The sequence below is a fragment of the Microtus ochrogaster genome, linkage group LG1 (assembly GCF_000317375.1).
Source record: "Microtus ochrogaster isolate Prairie Vole_2 linkage group LG1, MicOch1.0, whole genome shotgun sequence".
NCBI classification, from domain to species: Eukaryota; Metazoa; Chordata; class Mammalia; order Rodentia; family Cricetidae; genus Microtus; species Microtus ochrogaster.
In genome coordinates this window covers 48,135,130-48,143,993 of record NC_022027.1, presented here as the reverse complement: position 1 = coordinate 48,143,993, position 8,864 = coordinate 48,135,130, and positions in this window count along the sequence as shown.

The following is an 8,864-nucleotide window of genomic DNA, read 5'->3' as shown; positions in this document are numbered from 1 at the left end:
GAAGAGAAGAGAAGAGAAGAGAAGAGAAGAGAAGAGAAGAGGGAGAATACTCATACAGGGAACCAGAGAACCCTAAGATCCCTTTACAATCTATAAGGCAGTTTTTGAACTCCAGAGGTGGGGGTCTTTTAAACAAAAGTTGGTAGGGCGCAGTGATATAATTTCAGACTGTGAGGAAAAGAAAGGAATCAAGACTAATTATAAAAGTTACAAATAGTGACATTTGCTAAAATGTTTTCTGGTCACTGGTCATGTTGCCATGGCAAAATGCCTGACAAAAGCAGCCCAAACAGGGTTTATTTTAATTAACAGTTGGAAGGTCAAGTCCATCCTGGCAAAGGACAGCATGGTTGCAGCTGGAGACCGGAGGTTACATGAACTGCCATGGGGAAATAGGAGGAGGCCAGTGTTGGTTCTCAGTTCACTGTCTCTCTTTTCGTCATTCTAGAACTTCAGGCCACAGCATGATGCCACCCACACTTAAGGAAGGCCTTCGCACCACTATCAACTTAATACAGACATTGTCTCACAGGTATGCCCACAGGTTTGCATTCTAGGTGATTCTAGAACCTGAGCAAGATTAGCAGTCACAGCAGGAGAGAAGGAAGAGAGATGGACGATATGGTGGGCATCAACAATTCTGTTTTAGCACAGTTAAGGTTCAAGCCAAAATATTTTAATTTTTAAACAGAAACATAAATTTTCTAAGAGTAAGATTTGCTAAGGATACTAAGAAAGTGTTAATACAGAGATTGCTTCTTGAGATCCTTTAAAGCCAAGCTAAAGAGTTTGGGGTTGATCTTGTAGGCAAGTAGGAGAGCGGATAAAATGTGAGATATTACATGATTCAATCTGTGCACCAGATAGTTGCTTCTACTGACATTGTAGATGTCAGAAAGGGAAAGGAAAAAGAAAAGACAACAAAAATTAGAGGCGAGGCCTGGACAGATGTACTGTTAACATGTTAATACGTACTCCTCTTGAAAATGAACTGTGTTTATTTCCCTATGAACATGTAGGATAACCCATAGCCACCTGTAACTCCAGGAGATCTGACATCCTCAGACACACACACACACACACACACACCACACCACACCACACCACAGAAACACAACACACACACACACACACACACACACACACACAATCTAAAACCATGAAAAAACCACAAACTCTTAGAATGATTCAGGAAATGGAGTTGTTACCATGCCAGTGGGGTGGAGAAGGGCGATGAAGGAATACATCTGTGAGGGCAGATGTCAGTGGCTGGATGAGGGAGAAGATAAATTGGGTTTACTGATCAGGGCTAGAAAGAAGACGTGCCCCAGTCTTGAAAAGAAAAGCTATAGAGAAAGCAGAAAGAGAAACAAGAGCTATCCTCCTTAACTGTTTCTGTTTGTGTGACTTTTGTCTTTCTGTTGACAGTTCTACCACAGTACTCTTAGAACAGCAAAGTCCAATAAAAATTAGAGAGTTAGTAGATTAGATGTGAAAATGAACATTCATAGGGGGTAATTCTGTAAGACTTAAGGGAACTGAACGTTAGGGGTCATGCAACAAGAAACATCTGTGACTATCAGGCTGGGTCAAAGTTTTATCTTTACATTCTGAAACAATATGCACTAAAGTTCCTTGCAAAATGCAGGCAACAAAAGAAAATTACCTAGAGAGTGCTGTGACTTTTGTCTGCTCCCACTTTTCTCTTCCTTCTTCCTGTTCTTGCTCTGCCCTCTTAACATGGAACCTCTTATGTAATTAGTGCTCTCCACACTCCTCTCCAACTTTACTCTTCCCTGTCTCCAAATAGACATCACTTCTCAATTGGAATTAAACGCCTTACAAGCCAGCCTTCCCATGACCTCTGGTGGTAAGACTCTTTAGTCAAAACAAATTAAGGATATGGAATGAAAAATATGATTGTGGTAACTTTGTACAGATGAATAGGGAGGTTATTTAACACGGGTTGCTGCAAAGATCAGGGAATGTGTTCACAAAGCACCTGGATTTCAATTCTAGCATGTTTACTTAATGCTTTTAATAGGCGAGAGTTATTTTTATTGAATGCTTTGCTAGTTTTCTTATGAGTAGGAACATTTATGCAGATCCATTTGAATCTCTTTATTTCTCATAAGAATATATATCTCCGAGGACCGTAACACTATTAAATGGAATGATAGATGTGGAATGTTATGTGAAGGGCTATACAGATAGGCACTTTTCATCTCCTGTCTAGCTTACTCAATAAATGTTTGTTGAATGAATGATGGCCTCTTTACAGGACTCTTAGATCTACCCCCATAGATCTGTCAGTCTCCATAAAATGGTTCCTTGCAGCATTTGTAGCTGCCAGTATTTCTGACATTTTAATGCCTGTTTACATTTTGATGATATTGATTTGTCTTAAACAACTGTATAACATTCTTATTTAAAATAATAGCCCTATTAAATTATAAAATTTACACTTTCTGTAATCTTGATTTTCTTTTCTGAAAATCACTTTGCTCATTTCTAAACTATGCTGCAAAGTGATAAAATATTTAACTATTTCATAAAAATAACCATAAACTTATAGACCCCTGAGAAGACTATCATTTTGTGAAATTCTCATTCAGCTCTGTTTTTCACAGGTATACTAAACTGTGCTCACCTTCCAACACTTCCCTTAGTGTTAAATGTTCACAATTGACTTAAAGATTTGTCTTAGGAACTTGAAACATGGAAAAATATCTATTTACCGTCTTATAGTTATCTATACTGTGACCTTAAACAGAGTGCTGCACCTGGTCTGTAGCTCCCTTTCATGATCATAAGAAAGAAGAAAGTTCTTTTTCCAGAACATGCTATCAGATGTCATTAGATTTCAGCCCAAATTTGCTATAAATAAATTTCAGAGATTAGTGATGATGAAAGCAAAGTAATGAAAAATAAGTCGCAGAAATAAAAGGGATGTCAGGTGTTTTCTCTATTTATCTTAGACATCACCCAGAAAAGCTTACATATAATGAGCAATGTTCACTGCACCAGCTTACAAAAAGCTAGCACAGACATGTATGACGTCATTCTGTTCTTCCTAATTCACAGAGAACAGAGCCACCAGCTTCTCGCTGCCCCTTTCTAGTTCACTCGACTTTAGGAGCTTTCGCTAAAGGTTTCTTTGAATGCAACGCTCTTCTTGTATAGAACACTACACAGTTGGCTCAAGTCTCACGTCCAATGTCCTTCAAAAGATCATTTCACAGCACCACGTCTCAGCAGCCTCTCCCTACTTGTCCTTTACTGTCAGTGTTCCTTTTCGTAATCACCAGAAATTGAACACATCTGTACACATACATTATTTGTGCCCATTAGAAGGCAAGGTCAATGTAGGTTGCGGTAACATCTGCAAAGAGCACTGTTACAGTTCCAGATTCACCCAAGTACCTGAAACTATTGGGCATTCATAAATATTTTAACTGATCAGTACTTTCACAATATTTGTTTGATTTAGCTCCCAGTAATTCTGGAAGATCTTTAAGAGTATCCATTAAATACCATGCCTCAGTCACCCCAGTATCTCAAATGTTCAGAAGTCACTGAGAAAATATTTAGATTTGCCATTATCAGGTTTTAGTCCTAATCCAGGCTTTTGGGTTTTCTCATTTAGTCCTTGAAATCATGCTCTAAGTTTGTTATTATCTGCTTTAATGACAAGGAATTAGATGCTTGAAAGTCAACAGCTGAGATCCTTTAATTTCCTTAGGATCATTTGGTTAATAAGTGGCCAAGTTGGCATTCTAACCTTATTTATTTTAACTCAAAGCCCTCTGCGCTCTATCACTAAACTATTTTCTGGTTGATAAGGATGTGGTTAGAATAATTCTAACTGTAAACATTGCATTTAGTTTCTAGTTTATGATCAAATAGTGCGATTGCCCAGTCTCCCTTAATGCAATCATCAATGTCTGTTAAGCATTTCTGTTCATAAAGATGGATAATAATTATGCCCTTAGCTAATATTTATAAGTTGTTCTGAGTTTTTAATTTGAGTTTGCCTCACATTATGATAATCACTGTAGTTTATCAATGAAATCATAGTCCTGAGGCATTACAGAAGTCCCCCTCATCCATTTGGAGCTCATTATCCAGTGAGAACTCTCAAATAGTCAGTTCCCACACCTTCCCAAGAAACCCAAAGGAGCAACTATAAAGTCTGGGCTACATGATACAAAGGCTATTTCAAAAATTAAATGTACACTTCTAAGAAAACAACATTTGTTGTCATATTCAGTAATACATTTCTGTAAGAAGGATACTATTTTAAATCTCTTGATAGAATTTTATTCATTCAACAAATGTGTGTTGAGTATACTAATTGCTGGATGCCAGACACTTCTATTTCTGGGCCTTGAGGATTTATCAATGAGCACAAAGATGTGCCTTAGGAGAACTTATATTCCAGATGGATAGAGGGGGAGAAGGACTGGTAATCTATAAATGTGACAGATGGTAAATTGTGTGGACTATTAGGAATGTTCAACTGCAGGACAAGATCAAAGGGACTAGAAGGGCCAAAGGTGGTGTTCATGTGAAAACGATACAGTAACAGTATAGTAAATAGGTACTCAGGGTAGGTAGGCAGGCACTGGAAAGGTGCCCCTGGACACCACATGCAAGGAGAATCTATCCCTGCAGAGATCTGAGGGAATGGTTTTGAGCAAACCCAACAGCAGCTCCATACCCTGACAATAGAATCAGCCTCACTGTTCCTGAAATGTCAGAAGTTCAGAGTTCCTATAACCCCAAAGTAGAGAACAATACTGTCAGGTTGAAGGACAGTGTCCCATGCTCAGAAAGGGACTAGCTTGTTTTGTTTTGGTGAGATAGAACATTTTGGCCAGAAGCAACTTACGCCAGGAAAGGTTTATTTCACTTATACTTCCACGTTAGAGTTCATCATGGTTGAGGGAAACTGGAGCAGGAACTCCAGGAACTTAGGCAGGAGCACAGAGGCAGGAACTGAAGGATCATCATGGAAGACTTCTGCCTATTGACTTGCTGTCTCTGGTTTACTCAGCTGCCTTTATTACACAATCATGGCCCACTTGTTCAGGGTGGCACTGTCTACTGTGGCCTCAGCCCTCATCCATCAATTAGCAATAAAGAAAATACCTGGCCTACATGGTCACAAAACAGTCTGATAATGGTAATTCATCAGTGGAAAGGCCCTCTTCTCAAATATATCTGTGTTTATGTCAAGTCAACAAAACCTAAGCAAGAGAGACCCTGAGAAGGGAATGTGAAGTGAGGAGAAATTTCAGTTTGTCTTAGAGTACCCACTCATGCTGTTAGTTTCTGTTTCTACATATCTAAAAGTATATATTGATATATTTGTATTTCTACATATCACAAAAGCAAATATTATTTTGTGCACAAATCTCTTTTCAACTTACATTTAAAATTCTTTTTTGGGTACCTGAACTTGTATAAGAATTTATATGGCATTTAGAAGACTGGATGTCCATACTAAAGAGAGGAAAGAGGCTGAAAGATGATCTTAAATTACATGGCCACGTTAATTCACAGTGGACCAATGACCTAAACATTAGATCCCAAACTATACAAATTCTGGAAGAAACTTCAAGGACTTTTTTGACCTTGACCTTGAAAATGCTTATGTGAATACCACAGCACAGGTGACCATAAGAACACAAGATTTCACTAAAATGTCTGCTCACCATGAAGAAAACAGTGGGGATGAAAAGGCAGCCTATATACTAGGAGAAAATACATGCAATCCTTATATCGACGAAGGAATAATATAAAATATGCTTTACATAACTCAGAAAAAGATCAGATTAGACATATTTCTAAAGAGTATTTAGTTTATTAAGTAATTAACATTAGCATTACTAATACTAATTACTTTGTGGATTCCTAGTCTCTCTTTCTCTCTCTGTTGCTTATTCACTCTCTCTGTCTTTCTTCTGTGTCTGCATCTCTCTCTCTCTCTCTCTCTCTCTCTCTCTCTCTCTCTCTCTCTCTGTGTGTGTGTGTGTGTATGTGTGTCTTTCTGTCTCTCACATACAGGACAAGTGCTGTGGAGAAACAGAACCCTTTCAATATTATCCGTTGGATAATTATAGAGGATGTTTGACTGTGGTGTTTCAATTGTGAATAACAATTTCCTTAAAAACTTAAAAACCAAATCGTACCTGACACAATTCCTCTGCTGGATAGTTCCAAAGAAATTGAAATTCTAACCTTATAGTACCTTACGGGGAGATTGGTGCTCCAGATTCTTCATGACATTAATTGCAATGACTAAGATATGTTTAAAAAAACTAAATGCATATCAAAAGATTAATGAATCAAGAAACTGTCATTATGGTGAACATAAATTTTTGATTCTCACTGGACACAATAAAACCAGAAAAGAATTGAGGAGACAAATGGCAAGCATTCACCTGTTAGGAACTAGAAAACTATTCATTGAAATATTGTAAATTTAACATTCCTACCCACACAATCTGAGTTTGAGTTTCTTAGCACCCTCCACAAACATTGATTATTAGTACTTTTAATTAGATGTTTTAGTGCTGATGAAGTGGTTTTATTTTGTGGCTTTAATTTGCATATCTCTAGTTAATGATGTTGAACATCTTTTCATCTGTTTATTGGTTATTTGTAAAACTTTGTTTTTGAAGTATTTCCTCAAATCTTCTGTTCATGTTTTAATCAAATAGTCTTCTTCCTTATTATTTTAAAGAACTTTATGAATCCTAATACAATATTCTCTTTGCAGATATAAATTAGTCAATATTTTTCATAGTCCATACTTAATATTCGTGATGTATTTCAAAAAGTCGAGCTTATTCACTTTCATGAAGTCCAATTTATTGGATTTTTTTCTTTTTTACTGGTTTTTGGAAAAAATCAAAAAATATTTGCATGTAGGAGTTTTCTGTCCCACCAACTGCTTTCCAAAAACTACACAGAGACTTAATTTTAGTTATAGATACTCGGCTGATAGCTTGTTTTTAGCTAGTTCTTATAACTTAAACCAATTCATTTCTATTAGTCTTTGTGCTACCCTTAGTCTCAATTACCGCATCTACCCGTTTCCCATCCCGATTGCTTTGTATCTCATGTCTCCCAAGATGCCAACTTCCTTCTTCCCAGCATCTTCCTAGTCTGGCTCTCCCACCCAATCTCTTCAGGCCCAGCTATAGGCCAGTCAGTTCTTTATTAATCAATGAGGGTAATACCTATATACAGTGTACAATGATTGTTCCACAGCATTTGATGTAAGGCCAAGATTAAAACTCATTTTGTTCTATTCATAAATTCATTTTCCGATACTATTTATTTTGAAAGGTTCCCCCTCCCCCAGGGTTGAATTGCTTTGGTGCTTATGTAATGAATGCAGTTTGTGTATACATGGGCTATAGCTAGATCTACTTTCTTCTGCTAGCTTTTGCTGTTGCCCTGGCAGCAAGATATATTTTTATGTGTTTTGTGATTTTTGAAACCTAGTCTTATTCTACAGCTCAGGCTGGTCCAGACCTCAGAATGCTATGTGCTGGGGTTATGGGTATGAATAATTGTGCCTGGTTTTAATAGAGTATTTTAAATTTTAGCTTTTGAAGTCTGATACCTCAAACTGAACTTTGCTCTTCTTAAGATTTCTTTGCTATACAAGGCTCTTTATGTTAGCATTTATATTTTGGATAAATTTATAGATGAAAAATGTTGGAATTTTGATCTGGATTACATAGAATTTATGGATCAAAGTGGAGAAAATAGATACCATGAATTTCACAGAACTCTAAATGTATTTTAAACGTACATATGTAATTTTTGTCTTTAATTCCTCAAAATAATTTATAGTTTTTTGTATGATCATTATATACATGATAAATTCTTCTCAAAATATTTATGTGTATGCAACTATAGAAAATCCTGTTCTTTTTCACTTTCCAGTTGTTTTGTACAAATTTTTAGGAATACAACTGATTTATTTTTTATATGGACTGAGGAATCATTTATCCTGTTATACTTCATTTTAAATTCTGGTATATTTCATTTTAAAGACTCCTTATAAATATAATGTTGGTGATAATTCTGTGTATGTACAAAACTTCTCACTTACCAGTGTTTGTGCTCTGTGTCTTTCTCTTTTTTTCATTGTCTGAACTAGGAGCTTTGTTGAGGGCAGGTGCCCCGAGTTTGCTCTTTAGGAAGAATGTTTCAGGTCTCTTCACTGTATGTTACATTGACCTTGCATTATACACTCACCTTGTATTAGCTGTGAATTTTTAAGATCATTTTAGCAACTTGGCCTTTTTGCAAACTTTCTAGAAAATATTGCTATGAATTAACTCTGATTTTTATTATTTACCCTACACTTGTTAAAAGACTGTTGCAGTGGATAGTGTTGTGTTTTTATTCTGTCAATACAAATTAGATTGTTGGATATTTCCATTTTTACTCTATTCCATACCCAGTTCATACCAGGACTGAATCATCTCCACACGCTAAGGCTCCAGCAGACTCCGTTTGCTCAGTGTATACTGTCTGTACTGATAACTATGATGCTGATATTTTATTGTGGGCCTAAAAATGTTTTCTGGAAAAATAATTCTTTTTCTTTTTCTTATCGTACTCTTTGCTAATCTATGTGTAAGCTTAAAATATTTCTATTCAAAGTAAATATAAAATTTACTAATAAAATCATTTAGCTTTTTATTTTTTGTGTGATTTCTGATTATAAAGTCAGAATCTTTGAGAGAAACAGGTTCACATGTAGTTTCTAGGAATTTCCTTCTCTGTGAGAGTTAATTAATTGATATGTTATTCAAAATATTTGGATGTTTATGCAATGT